General features: G+C 41.7%; 1 protein-coding gene across 1 annotated transcript in view; it reads right to left on the reverse strand.

The window, feature by feature from the left end:
• Nucleotides 1–1,005: 1,005 nt before the first annotated feature.
• TSHZ1 (teashirt zinc finger homeobox 1) overlaps nt 1,006–23,714 on the reverse strand; it is a 90,389-nt gene continuing 67,680 nt past the window's right edge. The window contains exons 4-5 of the transcript XR_008972829.1: nt 7,841–8,034; nt 1,006–1,096 (exon numbers count right to left, since the gene is read on the reverse strand). The gene's annotated coding sequence lies outside the window, so the exon portion shown is untranslated. The remainder of the gene's footprint in view (nt 1,097–7,840; nt 8,035–23,714) is intronic.

The following is a 23,714-nucleotide window of genomic DNA, read 5'->3' on the forward strand; positions in this document are numbered from 1 at the left end:
ATGTGCTAAAGCCAGGCTGGTTGCTGATTGCTTATGTCTCTACTATTGCATGGCAGCTGTGCTCTCAGAGACACAAAGAGCACCTTTTAGTTGCCTGGACATAAGAAGCTTCTGCAGTTAGAGATGACCTAAGCATCCACATGGTAACTGTGGGATATGACAAAGGACCTATGGGAGACCAGGTAATACCTCACCAAGCAGGATGTCCAAGGTATCTCAGATGGCCCTAGATACTCTGGTTTAGGCAAATAAGCTGTGCCTAAAGTATCTGAAGCTTTTAAAAGTAATGATGAAGCTTTGTCTGTGCAGGGCAGCCATTATCTGAAATGCCACAATCTGGCAGTAACAAACAGAGCCACCACTACAAGCTGGGAGGATGTCATTGCTCCCTAGAAGTCAATATTTACATCAGATTGCCACACAGGTGTGCAGATCTTCCTCATCCTCAGACTAATGAAGAGCCAAAGGAAGCAGGTCAATGTTTTTAATGTTGAGCTCTCCCCTATTGCTTTACGTCCACATTTCCACATAGTAAGAGAACTTTCCAGCAGTAATGAGATCTCAGAATCCTTTTCAATTGCACCGTGGCCGCAGAAAGCTGTTGAATAAATGCATTTTTATTTTCAAACTTGCAATTTTTACCTGTATTATCACAACAGCTTCTGCAGTCACAGCCATGAGGTTTGGTTTTCATAATTATCTCCTACAACATCATCTCACTTACCTCACCTCTTGCTTAAAAAGCAAAACCCTGTCTGCTCACAGACCATAGCACTTCAGGAAGAGATTGCTAATTTGTAGACTGACATTTTACACTTAGGAATGTTATCCATTGGGAAGCTAAACCCATAGTGGGTAATCTTAGGTAAAACTGAAATTACAAATGTTGCTCTTTTTCAACAAGAACATGTTATTTACTGCCAAAAACATATTTAAGAGCATACTGGAAATCTAGGAAGAGGTATGGCTCAAGGAAGACTTTTGAGATGGGTTTCTTTGGATGAAGTGCCCTTCAGCAGGGGACTCCTTGCTAAATTCTGTATCCACACATCCCTTGGCACAACAGAACCCTGCTCCCAACTGGAATCTCCATGCGCTAGGTAAAAGAAATATTAATTCAGAGTAAGTCATGCAGCTAGTTCAGGCAAAAGTCATACATTAGAAGTTATAATGAAACAATCATTTGCCAGTGCTTTGGAAATCAACGCTTGTTTAAAATATATTGATAATAATTTAAACTCTTCATTACGACCATTTAAACCATTAATTTTTTTCTCTCTATAACATTGCCTACTATGAGAAGTAAATTAGATGAGCTCTTGAGGAGTCCTCTAACTTTAGAGGGGTTTTATGATTCTGTGAGAATACACCAGCTATATTTCATTTCTCTTGAGGATTCTACTCTTGAGAAAATGGTTAAAAATTTTCCAACATAATTGGGCTTTCACTGGAAAATTAGGAGTTCATTTAAATAATTTATTTCACATAAAGTGTCTTTTTATGTAGAAATTTTCAACTTTACATTGTAAATGCAAGAACTTCAAACCTGAGAACTTCAATTTCCAACACAAACTAAAATCATTTATTTTAACAATTGAACATCTTTGGAAAAATCCTGTCCATTTTTCATTTTAAATGAAAGAAAAGCAAAATATATATGGGTAAAATGCTATTTCATAATAGTTCTAGAGCTGACCTCTCCAGTGAAGTTAATGGACCAGATCATAAGGTATTTATTCAGCATTCTCTTGGGAATTTCTCTGGTTTTACACATGCAAATGCCAAGTATCCGAATATTAAGTGTATGAACCTCTGAATATGTCTTTCTGCAAACAGTAGTTGATCAACATTTATCAGTCTCTGTAGCAAATTTCTTCACCCATGGCTGACTATCACTACATGATGAATGCTCATGCAGAGTTTTTCAAGCTGTGGGATGGAATAATACTGTAAGGAACATATTTTTTTTTTTTTTGTGAAACAATCTTCTTGCAGAACTATGCTAAAGCTGAGCTGCTCATTCTATGTACAAGAGGTACGGCACAGGCGATATTTCTGCTTTTGCTGATCCTGCAAGAAAGACAAGCAAAATGGCTCTCCTGGGTTAGTATCTGTCCAAAAGCAGCAGGGAATGTAAGGATAGGTCTCCTGTGCTTTGAGAAAGGAAGTTTCTGCTGGGGCTTGTACACTGCAGTGAAAGTTAATTAAGAGTCCAAAATCAACTTAGAAAATTAATAGTGGGATTTTTTTAAAGCTTAGCTCTGCAGAAAAATCTCTGATCTATCTGCAAGAATTTGGACCAAAAAAATATACACAGGCACAAGATATTTTAACTTACTGCCCAACAGTTATCAAGACTGAGATAGGTACTTATCACAATGGATTAGCATTGACAAGAAGCTGCGGTACAGAAACCCACACATGCATGCAACACAAAAGCAAATTCTGTGGAAATTCAGTCTTCCCTGCTATCTGTACGTATTTTAATAGGCTTTTCAAATGGTCACATTCTAAATATGAAAACAACTGTCCAGCTGCTGAAGAGCACTAGTAGAAGGGAGCTCTGTAGAAAAGATGATGGAGAACTTTGTATTTGTCACCTACAGATAGACTACTGCCAAAGAGCCACACAAAGTCAACTTTTACTTGTGCAGCAATAGGCTGTGTGAGTGGAACCATGGACCACAAAGTCATTTTCCACACTGTTCACTCCAGACTGTGTTGGCCTCTCAAGCAAGGGACAATGGGTGCCTGCTGGGAGGCACTCCATGCACATCACAGCTCCATCCCCACTTCTTCCCAGTTCACCTCTAACAACTAGTTTCCAAACAAGGAAGATTAGCTCAGTTGACGTAACAGGAAAGGGAAAGGCCCTACCCACTAAAGCAACACTACTAAAAAGACATTATAGATTGACTGCTTTATTAATAAATAAATAAGTAAATAAAGATCCAATTCTGTGGATCTCCTGTGTAGCTCTTTCTCAACCAGAAGACCCCACCATGTCTATCGGTGTATGACCATATTCTGAAGTCTGTCTGGTATGGTGCTGCGTTGAAGGCTTTGTCTGATGTGTTCCTCTGGGCACATGGTGATATTTCTGTGATAATAATGGTCTTTACTTGCAGAAAATTCACAGAATTGTACAACACATGCCATTGGGTTCAGCATTTTCCCTACTTTCAGTACTTAACAGTATTTAAGATCATATCACAAAGTTGCTAAAGAAAGTTTGAAATAAGTAGATGTTGTAATCTGGCAACCAATTTCAGTCTTCTTGTGTGGTGATAGATTTAATGATTTATAAATCAGTGGCATGAACAAAGCAAGAACCAAAACAGAACTACCCATTTCAAAAGTGTAAAGACAGTTAACCTTTAAACAGATGGATAATTTCAGACAGCACTCTAAAATTAATAGAACTTAAACTGTAGGTCTCAAAGCTGGAGAATACATCTTGAGAGACCATGTTTTTGAGATCATCATAAATCAATTTTTTTTCCTATCAGTCCCTTATGCATAAATCGACTACAAGGCTCCTAGGTTATGAATATGTATGGCATGACATGACAACTGATCCAGTACTCTGGTATCAAAAGTCCTGTGATCTTACTGCTTATACCAAACTATCAGCTTCTTGATGTTATACAGAAATAGTCACAACAGAACGAAGACTGGTCTGGAAAAAGGTAAGATTAGGAGATTTTCTGCATAGAGCATTTTAACAAATGGAAGTGTGGAATCTCTTAAAAATCTCATTTCCATCTTTGCATTATTTGTAGTTCTTTTCCTTGTGACTTTTCAGAAGCATTTTAGTTTCCCCAACTAAAATCTTTCAGCATTAGGAAGAAGCATGAGAAAAACTATGAACTACTAGGAACCTGATGGCTTTTTATGTCTTCATGAATGCACATGCCCTACCCATAGAGGGTAACAAAGCTGACCAAGCTGCAGGATAGTATAAACACGCACCCCATAAACACGCTTATGCTTACCAGCAACAAAAATTACTCGAAAACATATTGTTTTGTTTTGCCTTAAAAAACACTATTGAAAACATGTTTCATAACAGGATATACTTATAAATATGGGATGTGATCAAAAAGCAAATGAGAATGAGGGTTGGGGTGGAAGTGAAGCTCAAAGAGGGATGTTACATAGCTGCCAGGCTCAGATATGCCAGTCCCCAGGAAACACTTTCATTAGCAATAGGGAAGATGCTGGCTGTGGAATAAACATGAAACTTGATCTCATGATCTCTTGCCTTGATACCACACAGACCGCTGCTAATTATGAAGCTGCCTGACAAGCAAATAGTGCTCCATATTTATAACAACAGGCAAAATCAGCCAATTTGTCATTTTAATGCCTGATACAACTTTGAATTTTTCATAAAGGCAGCAAGGAAATGAGGACCAGAGTTTTGAGTTAAAAAAAACAGAGGGAACATATTTCTCTGGATTCCCAAAGGTTTTTGTATTTTTCCCCTCATCCCACAATGTTCTTTCACTCTGATCTCTGCAGAGATTACTTTTGGGGCTCCTTTAATCACACAGACATGGAGGTTCTTATTCACTAATAGCCCAGCGAAACTAGCCTGCAACACAACCAGTAGAAATCCACAATGATCAGCTAGAATTTAGTCCTCGTTTTCATATGCTCCCATCCTAGGTAGGCAAGTGGACAAAGGCAAATGTAAAGACATGGAACAAGGAGATTTGTCCTCATTTGAATATTAAAAAAATGGGTATCAGTCAGCAACAAATGGAAGGCTTTCAGTCCTCCTTGATCTCAGAGAAACACAGGCAGCAAGCACAGAAGCAGTGCAATGCTAGAGGTGACTTGCTCACTATACACACAAAAAATTTATTTGAACAGACATTTGCTGCACAGAATATACAACGTAAAGCTTCTAAGCTATATGTGACCCACTTTTGCAGATATCTACAGCCTGTAAGTGTTCAGTATCACATTAACTGAAATGCCATTAAGTTTTGGCCCTGTATCATCTTTATTTTTTATAGATACATAATTATTGAGAAGAGGCTGTTAACTTTTTATAGACTTTAAATATAGTCTATCGCTTCTCTCTATCTCACTTTGTTTTAGGATTCACTCAGCAGAACAATTGTGTTGCTGCCACGTTGCTCTACTTTACCAAAAAATGAGCTTCTGCTTCATGGAGTGAGGACAGAGACATCCACTGTAACCTCTCAGGTGTACAGGCGTTGGGTACACACAGCAATTGATACTGTCTCATCGCAGGCGAGGCACGGGCATAGCCAACCCTTTAATTTAAGAAAGCTTGGCGCCTATTTTTAATGCATGTTATAACCTCAGTAGTTCTGCAACATCATAAAAATAATAAAGAGCAATGTCCCATGTCTAGAAACAGAAATGATTTCTATCGGAATTTCTGTATTCAGTGTAATTAATTCCTATTTTTAAGCCTTTTTTAAGCAAGAAGCAGTCACTCAGTTCCAACAGAAGATATTTAAAATGCTTTTATTTTTGAAAAAAAAAAAAAAAAGAAAAAAAAAGTGAATTTGCTGTTCTATCTGATGATGGGATGGAGCAGAACTTTTCAGAGTGATAAAGCCCATTTTAACCCATTGTTTTATTTGGTTAGCCTAAAAGAGACAGCAGAATTTTTCACATGTTCAAAAGGTAAAACAGGATCCCAGCTACTCTCTGTTATTTTTCCTTTTCCACAAGACAGTGAACATGTACATTTGCTATGCATTGTGCACGGAGAGGCTTGCTTACCTGCCATTTCCATCTTGATATGCCCAGAAAATTCTTCTTGGGAGGGAAAAACAGTACAAAGGATACTTACAAAATAACTAAGTATTTTAGATGCTACTTTGAACAAAAGCTATATTTGACTTGCCACCACCTCCCCAGAACTATTATTTTTCCTGCTGGGTTAGTAGCTGAAATACCTCAGTGTTTTCACTGAGTATCACCATGTTTACAATAGAAAGAAAGCCCTATGGGAGTCTCATTTGATTTCACTGCACTGTTTATAAATTAACAAGAAATGGAGACTGGTCTGAATGGCAGAGACAAAGAGAAGATACATGCACACTGGGAATTCAGTAATGGCAAAACCAAAATAATCTGTGATGATAAACAAATCCCTGCCCAGAGACCGCTGGTTCAGCCAAGGCCTCTGTATCCAAGCTGCAAGGAGGGGTCACGACATGGTCTTTAAAACCTCAGCACTGCTACAGACGATGACTGAGGTTAAGTCTTGCTGATGAAATCCCAATTCATTGATTGTACTTTTTATTGCTTTCTGTGGAAGTGACTGGAAGCAGTAGTGAGCTGTAACTTCAAAGTACTGTATTCTCATGGGTTTCGTAATGCTGTATTTTAACCGTTTAATCAATGTTGCAGTAGCAATAGAGCCGTATTGACCTGAATTATTAGAAATAGCATTGCTTAGCCAATGCACTGGTCTCAGCGAAACACAGAGGCCTATGAAGAGGCAAAAGTCACATGGCATGAGAACTGAACCAGATTTGCTAACATTTGTATGCTTGCTGGGGAGCTTCACTGAGGAGCACCAGCACAACAGCATTTTGTTAACCTGTGCCATCACCCAGACCTCAATTAGGCCAACCTCTTTGTGAGGGCATTTTTAAGGAGGCTGCAGGTTGTGTGTGGTGTCCCCAGGTACCAAAGACCTGGGAACTTGTTATTTGTGACTGATAAAGTGGTCTGATGCCCTAATTTTGTGAGGTTTTTGAGCTGTGACAAAATTCTGTGAAATTTCCAGTTATCCTGAAACACAAGTTAAATCCCTTCTAAGGGTATCTACCTGAGCGACAGTTACAACTCTTCACAGAGCCATTGGATGAGAAAAAATAGATACATGTGCTCTTCACCTAGGCATGTGCTGAAGTTGTTTCCTGAATTGGACTATGAGTGGTGAACACCCACAATTAAATAAGATCTAGCTGTGAGTCTTCCCATAGAGAGATGGTTTGGAGTGTTACTTCCGTTAATAGCCACTGAATTCAACTGGTTCTAATCCTCTGAGAGCTTCGGCAAGTTGAAGAATTAGAAGGTTAACGTAAATGTTTGAGAACTGAGGAATTTGTGGTGAATTATTTATTCAACTAATTTAGCCTTTTTCTCTGTTAATGAATTCTTTGCTTTTTTATACATATATACATTTGTTATTCCAGCTTGTTTGACAAATGCTTTATGTGAATATGTTTCAGCTGGTGGTTTGTGCACAAGCTACCAACAAAGACTTTCTCTTCCCCTCAAAGCTACTAATGGTTACAGCTGAAGAACCAGTTACCTGAGGGTCCAGATGTTATTGCTGTCCACAGACTGGGTGACCAACACTTTTCTGGTAGACATGTGGGAGCTTGTGCAGAGAAGATGGGTGGTAAGAGTAAGATATAAGAAGTTATGCAGCTGTCCTGTTCCATGTTTACTGTTCACCCAGTGTTTAGTCCCATATTACTTTCAGAACTGGTCAGGGTAGGCTTTACATTCATGAGTAAAACAAAAATTTGGGGCTGTATTATGAGCTACTTCATCATACACTCAGCCTGACCTAGGACTGGCTGGAGATGTTTTCAGGCATGCTACTTTGGCCATGGTGCTGTTGCTGCATTTCAACAAATTAAAGGATATGAGCAGAGAGATCCAGCTGCTCAAAAGCTACAAATATAAAGTAATTTAAAAGCCTTTGACAGAGGCAGGGAGGCAAGAATTTCTGATAAAGACACAGCTGCAAACAGCTTCGAGCCTTGAAATAACACAAGTAACGTATATCAATTTCTGTCGCTGCAAACATCGACTGTTGAAACTTAATACCAACCTCCCCTTCCTGGTGATGAAGAGATGACATTCCCATTTTATTGATCTCAGCATAGATGCAGCACAGGCAGTGTCAAAGGAAGCGGGGCACAGGGGCACCGCAGCCCAGCTCTACATTCACAGATGTGTCCTTGGCTCACCATGCGGTTTGGTCACTGAGAAGCTGGGACAAGACAAATCTCTTGGAGATTGCAGCTGAAGAAGAGAAGCAAGATTTCAGTGGGAAAAACTGACTCAACTATGTTTACAAGATCGTCTGTGGCTCTCACTATATAAACGACCCTTATATTCAAATCTATATACACATTTGCATTTAAAGTTTATGTCACAGTATATCACAGTAACATACCTCGGGAAAAGCTGCGGCAGCCAAGCTCCTTTGGCGTTTATGAAAAGACAAAAGATGAAAATATTTTTTCAACAGGAACTGAAAATGCAGGCAATCTTAAATTCAGGGCAGAGTAAAATTATCATCAGGAGCACAATGCCTGCTCTTCAAAGGATACCTTCAGAGGCCTCAGTTCTTCAGATATTCGGATCTTCAGTAATAGGAAGTGCTGGACATGTCTTAGTGGTTAATTTAAGGTCTGGCAGGCCATACTTTGCAGCACTTTTTTAATTGCATCACAGTATTTGTCACATATATTATATCAAAGTTGCTGGCACTGTGATTTTTTATTTTCTTCCTATTGATGTGTGAATAAAAGTGCTTTGGTGTTTTCAACACTGTCCAACTCATGACACATAAGACAAAAATACTTTCAGCACTTAAACTGAGGAAGGATGGGGAGCTGTTCATAAACATGGGTTTGTTTCCCTCATGCACTCCCCTTACACTTTTAAAGGTGATTTTATTTGCAGGCTTATATTGTGAAAAGGAATGTAACGAGATATGCATGGGGTGGACGGGGTTGATGTGGATTTCTCCTGTTTGGTTCCTGCTTTACAGTGTAGATTCATTCCTCTTGTCAGAGTCCTCACTGAGCTCCTGTCAAGCCAAAGACCCCAAATCCCTCACATGGTAGAGGATAAGGATGGAAGCCTGTCCCGTAGCTAAAAGTTAATCATGGAGTTTTTTCACTGAAAAATTTTGGCTGTATACAAAAAAGAGAAATTTTTGTTCCCTTCACAAAAAGAAAACACTGGAAAATCTCATTTTATAGCTAACAAAATGTTTATTTTGAGTCAAATGAAATGTTTTACTTGGCCTCAAATTAAATTTTTCAGATTTTTTCCCATTTGACTTGCAAACCAAGAAAACAAAACAAAACAAAAAAAAAGCTGCTTCAGATCAAGTAGAAAGGCTGCTTCCCTCCAATACTTCAATGCAGCCAGCCAACTGAAAGCCAGTTACGCATGTAGTTTTAGATAAAAGTAGCAACTTTTGGCTTTCCTGTGTTACAGAATGAAAAATGGGAGACTCCATTTTTCCTGTGCGCAGGCAGGGAATAGCAATATGATCTTCCACTCCTTTAGCTCGGTCTTCTGACTGAGATAGTCTGAGAAATACCCTCACATGAGCTGTGGCAGAAATAGCATTCTGCAAGACTTGGAAGTGACCTGATTTGAGAAAGACCCATCAGACCAGCAGGTCATCTACTGGAAGGGAAAGGAGGCACAGGACACGGGGAGGCAGCAACAGAAGAAGGCCAATGGAGACCAAGTGGACTGAGGGCCCATAAGGAGAACAATAGCAAGGGGTGTGGGCCCAGCAGCAGCAAAGGCAAGTGTTCTAGACGGCCAGCGTGCAACAGATCCCAGCTACTTTACTGGTCTCAGTGCCATACAGTTTATGTGACACTTGCATTGCTGACTCCTCCAGCCACTGCAGGATGGCGAGCTGTCAGGCAACCTGTGAGCAATGGCCTTGCAAAGATGCAAATGCACCAGGCATCCTTATGACCACCACTTGCCTGGACACAGATAAGTAGCAATAGCAGGGAGCTCCTGATACAAAAGTGGATACTGGCAGCACCTTCAAACCCATTCCCAGAAGTAGCCTGCTCCTCTATGCAAAACGTGGTATGTGAGAGTGATGTTAATGTCCTACCATGTAAGCAGATTTATAGCTGTCGTCTACTGTAGGCTTCTTCTATCCTGCAACCTGTGCCACTGTATCAGTTGTAGGTAACTAATAGTAGGTTAGGGCTTCAGGAGCCAGCATACTAGAGGGTGGCTTGGATTCCTGAAAACAGGAAGGCTGCTAATGAGCGTATGGGATGTCAGGAATAAGGCTCTTGCCTGTTCATGGAGACACCCACCTGTCTGTGACCTGTACTGTTAACCAGTGGCTGACCTAGCTATGTGCAGTGATGGACTGGCATCTTCTTCAGTGGACATGTATGTTTGCCTGGTCAGAAGTGAACTGCAGGCCCTTGGGAGCCAATCACCACCTCCTGCCAGCTGCTACACAGCTTTTATAATTTCAGGTGTATTTGCAACAAATATAATTGCAAGGTACTATCTGTTACCTTGTCAGCATCAAATTTCCTAGCTGTAGATGTGACCTGAATTAACTTAGCCTTGGTCTGGCACAGCTGCCCTTGTCCTCATGGGCTGCATAGGCAGCTGCCACAGCTTCTCCAAAGCATCCATTCTTATGCAAGCGTAATTTCCTGCACCAAGCAAGAATCACACCCTGCTTTGTGCCATTAGTCCTGCTTCAGAGACACCAGTCCATAGCCAGGAAACCCACTAAGGGCACAGCTGTAGCCAGCTCTTTCTACGCAACTCTCTAGCACACACCTCCTCACTGTAGTAAGCTCCTGTGATCACAAGCCATGGTGGAAATGCCCTCTCCCTCTGACACCACCTCTGTTAACACTACTGACAAGCAGCTTGCAGTGGCAGGAGTTCACTCGTCCTGCTTTGTCATGGCAGGGCATGGTATGGAGTGAGCAAGCTGGCAGAGGGAACTTTCCTGCACCAGGACCCAGAGAGGCCAAGCAGGTGCTCCCAAGGCAAAATACCCAGAGAACACTCCTGCTTTTGCCACCTTGAGAGCATCAGGCTGTATCCTCACTAAGCCCAAATGCCTACTTGAACAAGACAAGTGGCTTGAACATGAATCAAGTGCAGTTCAGCATCCTGACCTGAGCTAACTCTGCAGGGAATATAGTTTCTTTTAGAGGTCTTGACATGAACTGTAAACCTCTGCTCTGCACCAGAGTATCTTCACGGTAGTTGCAAGTATTTTCCTCAGTGTTCAAAGCTATCTGGGCATTTCTTAACAGGTCTCTAGAAGTATGAAGAGAAGGACCTCCCTTGTCTTGAAACCTGAATGGAGAAGACAAGACTGTTTCAAGCTGTGTTATGCTTCCTCAGGAATCCAAATCCCTGAAGGGGTGATTTTTTTAACCAGTAAAGACTTAATTTCTGAATTATGCTGTGTAAGGTACTCAGAACATAAAAGTCTTCCTCTAAAGTGCCACTACAATGAATCTGTGGAGTATAATATTTGTGATAATTCAGCAGGAGGCCAGCTGAGCTGATAAAGCCTGGGACAACTTCTGAAAATACCTAAAAAGGGGAATATATTTTTTTTCTAGTTATGGATATAATAAGCATATATTCCTAGGCACAGTCTTCAATTCCTGACTCTTTATAGAATGAATGTGTTTCCCCAGTTAAATGTACAACACCAGTCTAAGTGAATGGGGTGTGTGTTTGCTTTGTTTTTCTTATTAAATATAGATTTGTGGTCAATCAGGAGTTGTAAAAATATTACTGAGGTGGTTACAGCCAATAATACTTCCCTTTGATAATTTTATGGCACTGTGGTCAAGACATGAGTGTCTGGAGTGTGAAAGGAAGCAGGATCTGATTCTGCATGCCATTACCAACTTGCCAGTAATTAAAAAACTGAAAAGTCAACAAAAAAGTGCAATGTATTCTCACTGTAGCTGTTGCTGCAGTAATCACAGCCAGCCACATAGATTTGCAGCCTAAATCCTCACCACTGGCACTGTTTTTCTCCTCTTTCCCCCTTGTCCTCCCTTTATCCTTGCAATTGACACTTTTCCCTGACACACAAGAAGCCATCACTGGAGATGAATAATGTTTTATGAATATAATTTTATCTATCACATGCATCTGGCCGAGACAAGCAATCACCATTTCAGGACAAAAAAAAAAAATGTTAACAGGAACTTTTCCTCATGCCCTTGGGAGCATCACCTGCTTCTGTCTGCCCTTCTACTTTGTGCCCGTATACCCACCATGCCACAACACTGCCAGAGCCAGCCAGCACTCATTGCCCCTTCCTGGTATAGTCCTGGATGGTGTTAGGACCCTGCACTGGGAATTAAAGAACGGTAAACAGTATCTACAAGGGAAATAGCACAAGGGTTGCTCTTCTCTAGCTATGCCAGGAGGGACTAGGCAAAGGTCTGCAAGTAGGCTTTTGAGCTACAGAAAAGACAGAATAAAATAGGTATTACCCCTTAGGATATAACAAAGCCTGTTATCTGAGACTGATGGTTCTCCTTCATCCCCTGACTGCAAAACCTGAGATGATGAAGCAGGTCAGAGATGACAAAATGCTTAGAGCTGAAGAAGCATGGTGATAGAGCGATATCCATTCCATTCTACAAGAAGATGTAGTGATACAACAAGGGGGAATGGCTCTAAACTGAAAGAGGGTAGATTTAGATTAAATATTAAGAAGTACATTATTGTGAGGGTTGTGAAGGCCCTGGAACAGGTTGCTCAGAGAAGCTGTGGATGCCCCATCCCTGGAAGTATTCAAGGCCAGGCTGGATGGGGCTTGAAGCAACCCGGTCTAGTGGAAGGTGTTCCTGCCTGTGGCAGGGTGGTCGGAAATAGAAGATCTTTAAGGTCCTTTCCAACCCAAACCATTCTATGATTCTGTGATTCATCAGCTGTATATAAACCCTCCAGGTTTGTACTCCAAGTTGTTAAAAATGGTTCATTTGCCTGAAACATGGAACATTGAAACTTCCAGAAAGAAAACTATATTTCAAAAATAACAGGTTTTTTTCCTCATTCTCATGACTTGAAGATGTTGCAGCATTAGGCATAAGGAGGAATCCTCTCTCGTGAAGCACTGAGTGGCTGAACATCACCAATATTATTAATTTTCTAACCCTTTTTTACTTCCTCACCAAGCAACAGCAATCGGTGCAGCAGAAGTGCTGCTATCCTGATCAAATCACCCTTCTGCCTGCCTGCCAGATGCTGTCTCAGCTCACACACACTACAGACAGACAGACGGACTCACACTCTGGTAACTGCCTGAACAACACAAGTATCACCCAATCCTGCAAAAATAATCCTTTCTGCTGGTCTGAGGCTGAGCACCCTCCATGCATGGGCATCCACACACACCCCAGTGAGTGCCCCACAGGCAGCCCCTGGGTGCTGAGGGCATTTTTGCCTTCCCCTCAGTTTTTTGAGGAAGGCAGACAAAATCCTGTTCATTCCCATTCACTAGAAGGTAGGGTATAAATAATCACTGCTATGAAATTTGTCATTACAGTTATTAAGGATTGTATATACTTATTATATTACATATAATGTATATCAACATGAGCAGGAATACGCAGTATTAAAAAGAAACAAAAGGTTTTCAGTCCTTCTTGAGCATTTGCATGCAGTGTCTGAACACAGCGTTTTGAAACACAAAGGTACAAAGCTTTTCCCTTTTTCTTTTTCTTTTTCTTTTTTTTTTTTTCCTGGAGGAAGGGTGAAGCAATAATTATTTTCCCCATCTTTTTTCCCAGAAAGAATGTATTTAAAAAAAAAGCACCACCATCGTTTCCTCCCACACACTTTTCCTGGTTTTAGCCATTCAGATTTTTGGTGGAAATAAAATAGAATCCAATTATAAAATTGAGAGAAAAATTTGATTTGTCAATTGAAAAAAAGTGTTAACACTTGCAGAAAATTATACAGGCATTTTGTATTTCATTTTTTTTTATGAAAAATCGGGACATTCTGAAGAAGTTGAGATGTTATTCTGAAGTATTTCAGTTTTGTCAGCTCACTATTTTTCAACAAATACGTTTTCAGTCAAAAATTGTCAATCTCCTTTTCTTCTCAGATCCTTCTGCGACTCCATCTCACCATCTCCTTACATTGCCATTGGCAGCTTCTGGGCCCACAGTAAAGATCATTTACCTGCTAATGTTTTTCAGCTAATTGGGTCTTTTCCTCCTGCACCCTACAGCAAGGACAAGGGAGAGAGCAAGACCCTTTTATCCCACACAGCACTTTCCCTGGTCACCTTTCTGGGTCCTGGTTTTGCAAGGGCATTTATGGATAGGCAAAGTTGACCTGAGCCAAGGGACAGATTGCCTTCTTCAGCAATTATGGCAATACCTCCTTTGGGGGATGTTTTTTTCCATGGCATTGTTGTTTGGGTCTTTTCCAAAGCACGAATATGGATTTATCTGGATATGAATATGTTCCACAAATTAAATGATGTCTCATTGCGGGGGTAAGAGGAGGACCATGCGCTAGATTAGTTAATAGGTCTCCCATCTGTACTGTCTATGATACGATGATAAGCATACCTAGAAACCCAGGAAACGATTCACAAAAGCAATCCGATAATGAGGAATATTATTCTCAGAAGGTCCTTCCTGTGTTTAAACAGGGGGAACAAATTAAAAGCTCAGGTTGTATGGTAGCTTGGAAATAGTGCACATGGTGACTAAGACTCTTATCAGAGGCAGCACTGAAATAACATTTTCTGCTAAAGAGCTTGAAGAAATATGTTACAAAATTATTAATAATGCATTAAAATTTGCAAGAGCATGAAGGCAGTGATAGTTGAGCTTTGTACTCCCAGCGTCTGAGTGGAAAGGAAGAAGTGCTTGTAAGGCGCAGACAAGGAGGTGGCTTTCAGTTACTATTTCTCACAGCATTGAAAATAGTGGTGATAATAGAAGTTTGTTATTGCTGCTGGTAGCATTGTGCTGGAGAAAAACAACTGTGCAAAACCAAACAGGAAAATGGTGCATAAACCTCCCCTTTTTGAGAAACAGAGAACCCAAAGTAGTGATATCCTAAGGCTAAAATTCAGGTTTGTGAGTACCTTCTCTTCTTTTAGAAAATACCACCACAGCTTGGCACGATATTGAGGTTCCTATTCAGACCAATGTGCTAATACTTTGTGTATCCATCTCCCTCTGACACAGTACCTTCCGCCACCGGCATCGTTTCAGTGAAGTATTTATGCTTGACATAGGTGTATGCTCCAGACCCGTGAGAAACCACCTTGAAGTCTATCAGCAGCCAGTCAGAGGTGTATGCATAGCACTTTATTGCTACATGTTAGATATATTATTATTATTATTATTAAATGTATGTCAGAGCTTTTTCATCTCCTTTGATTTTGGGGAGAGTGGGGAAAACCAGTCTTCTGACGCTCGCCTATGCCCTTAAATAGCTAATCTTCATGCTTTATTAATAAACATGTAAGTATACCATTGGTATCTTTATTGAGCATCATTACCTCTCATTCTCGGTGCACTCTGACATTACTTGAAAAGTACGTGCTGTTTGCCCAAGATTTCCTTTTCAATGTCATATTTCCAACCATGAGATAATATCTAGCAGCAGAAAAAGGACAGGTGGCCTGCCAGAAGACTGAATAACTGAAAAGTGCCTTTGAATTAGACAAAAACCTGCTTTCATTTCAAAAAAAGCCCCACACAGCTTCCCAGGTATGATCCAGATCTGTTACATACAGAGAAGTTGGTCAGTATAAATCTTTATTTTGTGTTTCAGAAGGTATGCAATAGAAAACCCATTCTAACAATAAATGCTAGTCACCTGAGGTCTATAGCTTGTTTTGCAGCTTGGAAAAGAAAAAAAATACCTCTGTTCACCCTTGGCCAACTGAGTTACATTTTCTGCTATTATTAATGCATTGCAAGGGTTTTTTTCATATCAATTTGAAATTATACATCTGGGAAATCCCAGTACAACGGCAGTCAATGCTTTGTTTCTCTGTGTGGCCCTTTGCAATTACTAGAATGTGCAAATATAATTTAGCGCAGGTAAAATTCAATCAGTCACCCCAAGCACAAAGAAATCTCCATCTCTCAGAAAAAAACCCAGAGAGTGTTTCCCTGCAAATGGCACAGGGGAGCTGTAAGAGTTTCTAAAACAAATTTATTAGAATATTTAAATTCAAGTTGTAATGGGAAATTTAGCTCAATAGGTGAGGTGGCAGCGTGCTGAAACCCAAGTGAAGCAGGCAGACAGCTTTCGAGACTGTGGGCTCGCTCAGATTACAGTCCTATTTCTGCTTGCACAAGGTGATTGCGGAAACCAGAGGGGCTGGTTGATTGAAAAGCAAAGCCCAGGGCTGCCAGGGAGGGCCGGGAGGACTGAGGGGCAAAGAGGCTGCCAAGCAGCGAGGGCAGAGGTGTGGGTCTCTTGCGGTGGCACCAGAGATGGAGGGAGAGATGGTTCTCAGCCAATGCCAGGCTCTCCACATGGCCATTTCCCAAGGAGGTACTGTCTGCCCAAACCTGGGTGTTTGACAGGGCCTTGGGCTGGAATGGAAAACCTCAGGAAAGCTTGAAGCTTGAGGCAAAGCTCAAGGTGGAAACTCAGTAGCATCCAGACTGAGCTGGAGGTTGTAGCTGGGCAGCACACTGCCTCTGCCCACCATCGCCAGAAGATGCTGAGCAGACTTCCCTGAGCCACTGAATGCCCACGGCAGCCAAACCCCCGGCACTGTGCACAGCCTGCCTGGATATGACCACTGGCATGGCCACGGGTAGGGTTGGGGTCACCGCTCTGTGGTTTTTATAGAATTGTGCCATAATGAAGAGGTGCAGCTTTAAAATTAAAAAAAGTAGGTGAAATAAAAATCACAGAGTTTAAGGACTGCTGGATTTACGCTTCTCAAGCAATTCTAGCACCATAGCGTTTTGTTTTTGTCAAGCAGCAAAGACCTCCCTTCACCTCCCGCTATGTTCAGTGGGAGCTTTGTCATCTCCTTCAAAGGAATCAGGATCAGGCCTCCAATGCGTTAATGAGCAACAAGAATTACGGAAAGAATTACATTTAATGTGAAGTCAGGCTGCCTGCGGTGATCGTACCGTACAGCCTGTCACAGATCACTTTGCGCTGGAAACCTACACCATGGACTGATCTGTAGATGAGACAACTGCATTTCTTCTTGGCAGGAATATGGAGTAGAAGGAGACGAGATGAGTAATCAGTGGCTGAGTGCATATAGGGATGGCTTGAAAACCTCAGATAAAGCAGCTCCCCTTCTGAGGAGCTGAGAGCATCTTGGATGTGGTGCAGAAGGAACAGCCTTTGCACTTCCCAAACCATCATGACCACTCTACCAATAAAAAAAGACCTGTTCTGTCTTGTACATCTAAAATCCTGCTGCTCTGAAGGCACCCAACTTGGCATTAAGAAAGTACCTTTTTATAAGTACTTTGAAAAAGAAAGTAAACCAGTTTTCTTTGTCACTTCCCTCTGAAAGAAACATTCCTGCTTATCTGCTAGAATGAATCAGCAGAGGAGCACATTACTCTAAAATATCTTCAAGTATTCACAAAAGAGGATAGTGGGATTGTGTCTAGGTGATTCCCGTGTTGGCACTTCATCTATGAGGCTATGAGGCTCACCTTGCTGAAGAGGCTAAGGCAATGTTTTTCCTTCATGCCCTTGTAAGCCCAAAGAAAGCTGTGACCGATGAAAGCAGACCTGCTGCATGCAGCATGCGGCAAAATACCAGGGCGCCCATTAAAGCTGAAAAGGTTCAGCCTCTGCAGAAGCAAGCAGGGATTTTTCTTTTTGTGCATAGGGAAGAATGAGAAACCACTGAGTTTCTCAGAAATAAACAGCAGAGCTGAGGGATAGCCCAATTTACGCGTTCCCTAACCTGCTATTGCACCCAAATACGGTCCCTTTACCCATGGCAGGAAGTAAGGTTATTTCTGTGACCCTGCATTGCCATCACTGAACTGTTTTCTACTCATCCACCTAGCAGGTAGCCTGCACACTGTGGCAACTGGTTTTCTTCACAGAGTGGGCAGCTTTGAAAAACAATCTTTGTGGCCCCAAAGTGACTATGGATGGTGTTTTCTCAACCCTGCTTTCCTACCCACTCATTTTTCTGCTGCTCTGGACTTCACCTTCAGTCTCAGTCTCTGCCTCCTTTTGCTCCTAGAGCAGTGTTGTGCCAGTTCTTAGGAGTTCCTCCCTTCTTCCTTCTAAATCACTCAGTCACATCCTGTTTTTATATCTTGCCCTAAACCTTTCCTTTAGACTATAACTTACAACTGACTGTATAAAACAACATCAATATTATAACAGCCGCTTTGGAGCTGTTGTGATAGAGCTTTCTAAATATGCATGTTAAAATCTCTTACGAGATTTCAGTGGGGGTGAGGGTGGGAAATGTTGTGAACATCATCATTTAATGAGGATTAAATTATTTCCAAATTTTTTTGTAAAAAGTTCCAATTGGCTTGGGAATAGCAAAATGGAAGAAAAGGTTCCTATGGTTATTTTGGGAAACTCCCATGTTGCTATGACCCCTGCTTTACCTTATGGATTGCTTTAATTTGGGGTATGACATTGCTCCTTGCATAGGCTGAGTAGTCGCACCCCCACCTCTGCAGTAAAAATCAGTGTTTCCTCTGGAAGTTAAAACATCCTGAGGAACAGAAAGGAAAGCAAGAGGATTTATCAGACAGAGCCTGACACATCGTAAAGATGCAGCATTGTTATCAGGTATCATTCTAACACACTCGATGCTCTACACCACTCAAAATTTTATGACCACAAAAACAACCCACACATACCTGCCAAAGTGTGACTAGCCGAAGACAGCTCTCAGCATGTTAGCTTCATTTCGCTCAAGAGACAAACAAGGGATCACAAATGAAACTGCCTACACCATACTGATGTGAGCAGTAATGTAGGGTTTTGTCAGTGAGTCAATGCGGCTACCAAACGAAGTGCTTTCCTTTTGTGGCTTATAGCACCTGTAAAGCCTTCTGCCTAAAAGCCAATCAAATAAGACACCGAGTCACTTAGTTGCCACCTAGAGAGACATAGCAAAAGCAGCCACTGTATGAGTAGTTGATGCAAATGTTTTGTTCACAGTTAATTCAGAATGAATAACAGAGTCATATGGTTACTTCCGCGCCCAGGTACAGCAAGATCTATAACGCATAAAATTGATGTTAAATGCATAAAATTGATGTTAAATGCATAAAATCTCCTGCTTGGAGCATCAAAACATAGTCATGGCCTTGAATGCTGATTTTAAATCTGAAGCATACTCCACATATCACATGGACTGCAGCTAACATAAACAGCTTTCCATTGCAACTGTTACAGTGCTGTAATTGAGCAGACACTGGCTAGAGATTCCTCGAGAAACCTATTTTTCAATTAAAGTTTAATTTTCAAGCAAAAGGGTTTATACAGAACAAGACTGCATGCATACCTCATTGTTGCACTGTTTCAGAACATGAGAATTCTTGGTTTACTATTTCCCGGAGAGTGCAGGGGGAAAGGAAAAGCAAAGGAAAGAAAAGCAGGATGATGCTTATCTCAAAGTCTCTTCCAGGTTCAAGATGAAATAACTATCCCATGAGACATTCACAGGAGTATGGTCAGGCTCATCTGGTGCACCATGAGTTGGCTTAACAAGAAGAAACCCATTTTGCATGATTTTCTCATCAAGTGAAGATAAACAGGAAGAGAAGTCACCAAGGAAACAAAAGAGAGGTGTTAGTCAAGCAAAATGGGATTTGCTCTTCTAGCAGGCCAATCTACCTACTGTGGGTTTAGGCTTCTTAACTGCTCACTATTTAACTCCTCTACTACTACCGTACATCAGCTGGGATCAGGGCAGGGAATACACCAACAAGATAAGCAAACCCCAGTAGTCCTGCAGATCCCTGCTGTAACTCCTGCTCCCCCAGTGCTCCTGCCTCTTGGGGAGCACAGATGCCCACGAGCACCTCTGCAGGTCATATTGTTGGAGTCCAGGCACACACAGGAAGACATCTCTGCCTCTGGGTCCAAGCAGCTGCTCCTGAGCATTGCAGGGAAAACACATTACTGCTTCCCGTTGCTAAATGGTTAAATGAGCTGGATTTGGAGATCTAGAAAATGAGGAGGATGAGATAACTACATTTGTGAGAACATTTGTTTTGAATCCAAACCATTTCCCCAAGTGTATTAATATGAATTACCAGGAGATTGTCTGAGGATTTACATGTGTAGTATTCCAGGAGAAAAAAAGAAAAAGCCTGAGCAGGAATAGTCAGTTTTAAATTAAGATAAATTACTTCAAGTTTCTTTTTAAAATATACGCATGTCCATTGTTTACAACTGTGGAGTTCAAAATGCTGAATATGTCTGCTGAGAGGATATATGGCTCCCTTGCAAAACTCCTTGCTTTAGTTATTTGAAAGACAGCCTGATAACACCGCAAGGTAAAAAAGCAGGAGGGGTAGGGGGGAAGAAAAGGAAAGAAAGTGGGAGAGAAAGAGGGGGAGCGAGAATACGCAGCATTATTGACAATTGCTAATCTTTTGGGGAGGGGGTGAGATTTTTAGGCATAAACTAGAAATTAAATTTTGCCAAGGTGTACCAGAGAACAGTCCCTCTCCATTTACATAATCAAATAAAAGGTAAGACTCAGCAGCATGAATACGCGACCTGCCAGTAAGCTGTGTGTTTCTTAGTGAGAAACAGAGACAGAGGAAAAAAATTTCTTTAGGAAGTTAGCTCTTTCTCATACAGTTCATATTATACGTGGCACTGGCAGCAGATATAGAATTTGCTACAATATATTAGTTTGATAACATTGTAGAGGGTTTCTCATCAAAATACAGAGATGGGGAATTATAGTTCCAAGGCCTAATTTAATAACAAAGCATTCTGTTGTTAAAACCATCTTTTTGCCTGCACTCTATAAGCAATGTGTACATTGTATGAAGAATCTGGGAAGAAAAATTGAAGAATTATGCAGACAAATAATGCTATGTGGCCAGAGCTTAGGAAAACATGTAGCTGCCTCTCGGTGTCCTTATTGCCCATAAAACAACATTTCACATGGTCAAAAGCTCGAATTTATGTGGACCCTTAGGGTTAAATTTTCAGTACAGTGAATAGGAACTCACACACGCAATTGCGTTATCGTTAATGGGAGTTGTGTGGCTACTTAGTCTACTGTGCACTAAAAATGTGCCCCTCGCTGTAGAAACCAAACTATCTACAGACTGCTCCTGCTCCCACTCTTCTTCTCTGTCAGCACTCCCAGAGGAGCAATGGAGAGTGGCCCAGAAAACCCCCGCCTTGTGTCCTCTCCCACTGTGCCACTGACACAGCCATTGGGAGGGCATGTCCCTCCCCAGAGTAAGGACTGTAGCGATGGGAAGTTCAACATCCATGATGCCCCTTCCCCGTGCCTCCCTCTCTCCCTGCCCAGAGAGAGGGTGTCTCTGCTATGGTTTAGCTTTGGAGACCTTCCAAAGGGGGTAGCATGTCTATGTGTGCCTCTTCTCCCTCAGGTATAACTGACACCAGCAGGGTCTTGCCTCCACTGGTTTTGCTGGTAACAGATTATTTTTCTTGGTGCCTGTTTCCAATTCTTCCCCCCCGTGGTATTTCTCTAGCCATGCTGGCTGCCCTGCATTCAAATAAACATTCAGTCACTGCTCCAGCATGATGAAATAAGACCAGGGCAGGAAAGTTATGAGTTGAAATGATAGTTTGAAAATAGGTAACCAACAAAAACTTGACAATAACTATGAGACTTTGCAAAAGAGGACTGGTTTTCTTCACTGCAACTGAGCCTTAGAGTGATATCCTAAAACTTGTACCAGCAAATCTCATGGCTAGAAGCTTCACTTAGATGTGTTTCCCCCCTTGATCACCTGCTATAGGCACTAGGACCTGAATAACAACATCAGATATTGCAAATTTTTGAGTGAAATCATGAAGGTCAGCACCACAAGCTGCTGTGCACTGGCAAGCTACTCTGCTCTGACAGATTGACCATCTACTGGAGCTTTGCGGTAGCTGGTCACACACCTTCCACATTGCTACCTCCCCATCCTTGGTTATATGGCTGGATGTGTAGCTGCCCTCTATGACTGGGAGCACACCCACCAAGGCAACAAGAGCCTGTCTTTCTATCACAACCTGACCTGAAGCATATTTGAGAGGCCTCCAGTGCTTCAGTTGCTGATGGGTGCACTTGAAGCTTATTCGTGCCAGGCTGATGGTTAATGGCTTTCCGACCACAAAGTCAGGTGTTCTGCGCTGGTTTCTGAGGTCAATGGGGTTGGAGCAGTGGTTTCTTTGAACTTGGTCACAACACCACATAGCATTTCAAAAGACATGTTGGCAGCATCTTGCCAACATTATAATCTTTGTTTTATTTATCCACCAAGAAGTGCAAAAAATCAGCAATGCAGAAGGTGCTCCTCCCTCTCAGTACTGGTTGGACATCACTTGTGAATGGACCACATCCATGGAAAGCAAGCATAGCTTAACTACATGCTGATGTGAGACCATTCTGCACACAGGCTCTCTTATGAGACACCACATAATAGAAAGAAGGTCTCACATGAAGGTGAACACATAGCCAAGGAAGTAATTGGTGTTCCAGGTAATTTTTGTAGGGTCACCCTTGTAACCTGTACCACAGAGACCTCCTGCATGATGGAGGAAGAGCTTCATGATCAAGACTCCTGACTGTTTTTTGCAGCACTGGCTAGAGATCAGGTACCAATTTTATTTGCCACTGTTTCATTTCTTTCTTTTTAATTAGATGTGTTAGGTACTCAGTATCCTGTTTGGTTTCACAGCCCATCATATTTCTCAAACTATGATAAGACAATTGGCCATTAATTCAAAGCAGCGCTAACAGCTACTAGGAGAAACAAATGGGAAGGCTGTCGAAAGACCTCTCTACTTTTAACCCCCTTGAAAGAAATTTAGATATGAGTAGGACAAACAAAACCCTCAATGTCTCAATTATATTTTGTTTAATTATATGATTGCCTTTGACCTGTATCATCAGTCCCCAGAACATCAGCAAAAAAGAAAAGATCAACTTGGGGAGGGCGGGTGATGTGGAAATTATCTAAGAACTCACATACCCCTTTCATGCCATCCTATACACCTTCCAAATACAGCCAGAGCAGGCTGCCCAGAGTCATTCCTTGGGCAAAGCTATGGCACTAAGGACCCTGCAAGCTGTGATCCTCCTGCCAAGCCAACCTTGGTGAGGAACAGAGGACTAGGCGGCCATACCAGCATCTTGTACCACACAGGGAGAGTAGGCTGTGGTGGATGGTAACAGAGCTCATGGTGGGCAAATTAAGAGTTGCCTGTCTCATGACACAAGCCCTGAATATTCTTTTGAAAGTAATCCCTCCCACCTTCTCCCCTCCCTCCCTCCTTCACTTCCTCCTTCCCTCCCTCCTTCTTTTTCTTCCTCAATGTGCAGCCCTACTCCGGTGTACTGCCTGAGTGGGAATTGCCTGCAGGTCCTGATGTAATAGCTGTGCCATATGGTCCCTAATCACAGCGGGAAGGTGGAAAAATCCAGAAGGAAAAAAAAATAAAGGCAACCCCGGAAAACTTTATGTAGCAGCTCAGCAGAACTACAGCTGTGGCCACAAACAGAGGCAACAACTGGAATATTATGCATGATGCATAGGGCACAGCAACAGCACACAGCCTCCACAGAAAGCAGCTGAGCTTTATGTCCCATTTAACTGAGAAACCTCCCCGTGTACCATAAAGCTCCATTAAAGCACACAAGCAGGTGTAGCAGCCCTGGTGTTTTCAGTGGTACATCACTTGGCTTCTCTTGCCTCCAAAGTACCCTCCGCTGGCTGCCTTTC

This window comes from Pezoporus wallicus, unplaced genomic scaffold (genome assembly GCF_028554395.1).
Source record: "Pezoporus wallicus isolate ANWC-B61680 ecotype Strahan unplaced genomic scaffold, APGP_CSIRO_Pwel_v1 contig_2, whole genome shotgun sequence".
Lineage (NCBI taxonomy): Eukaryota > Metazoa > Chordata > Aves > Psittaciformes > Psittacidae > Pezoporus > Pezoporus wallicus.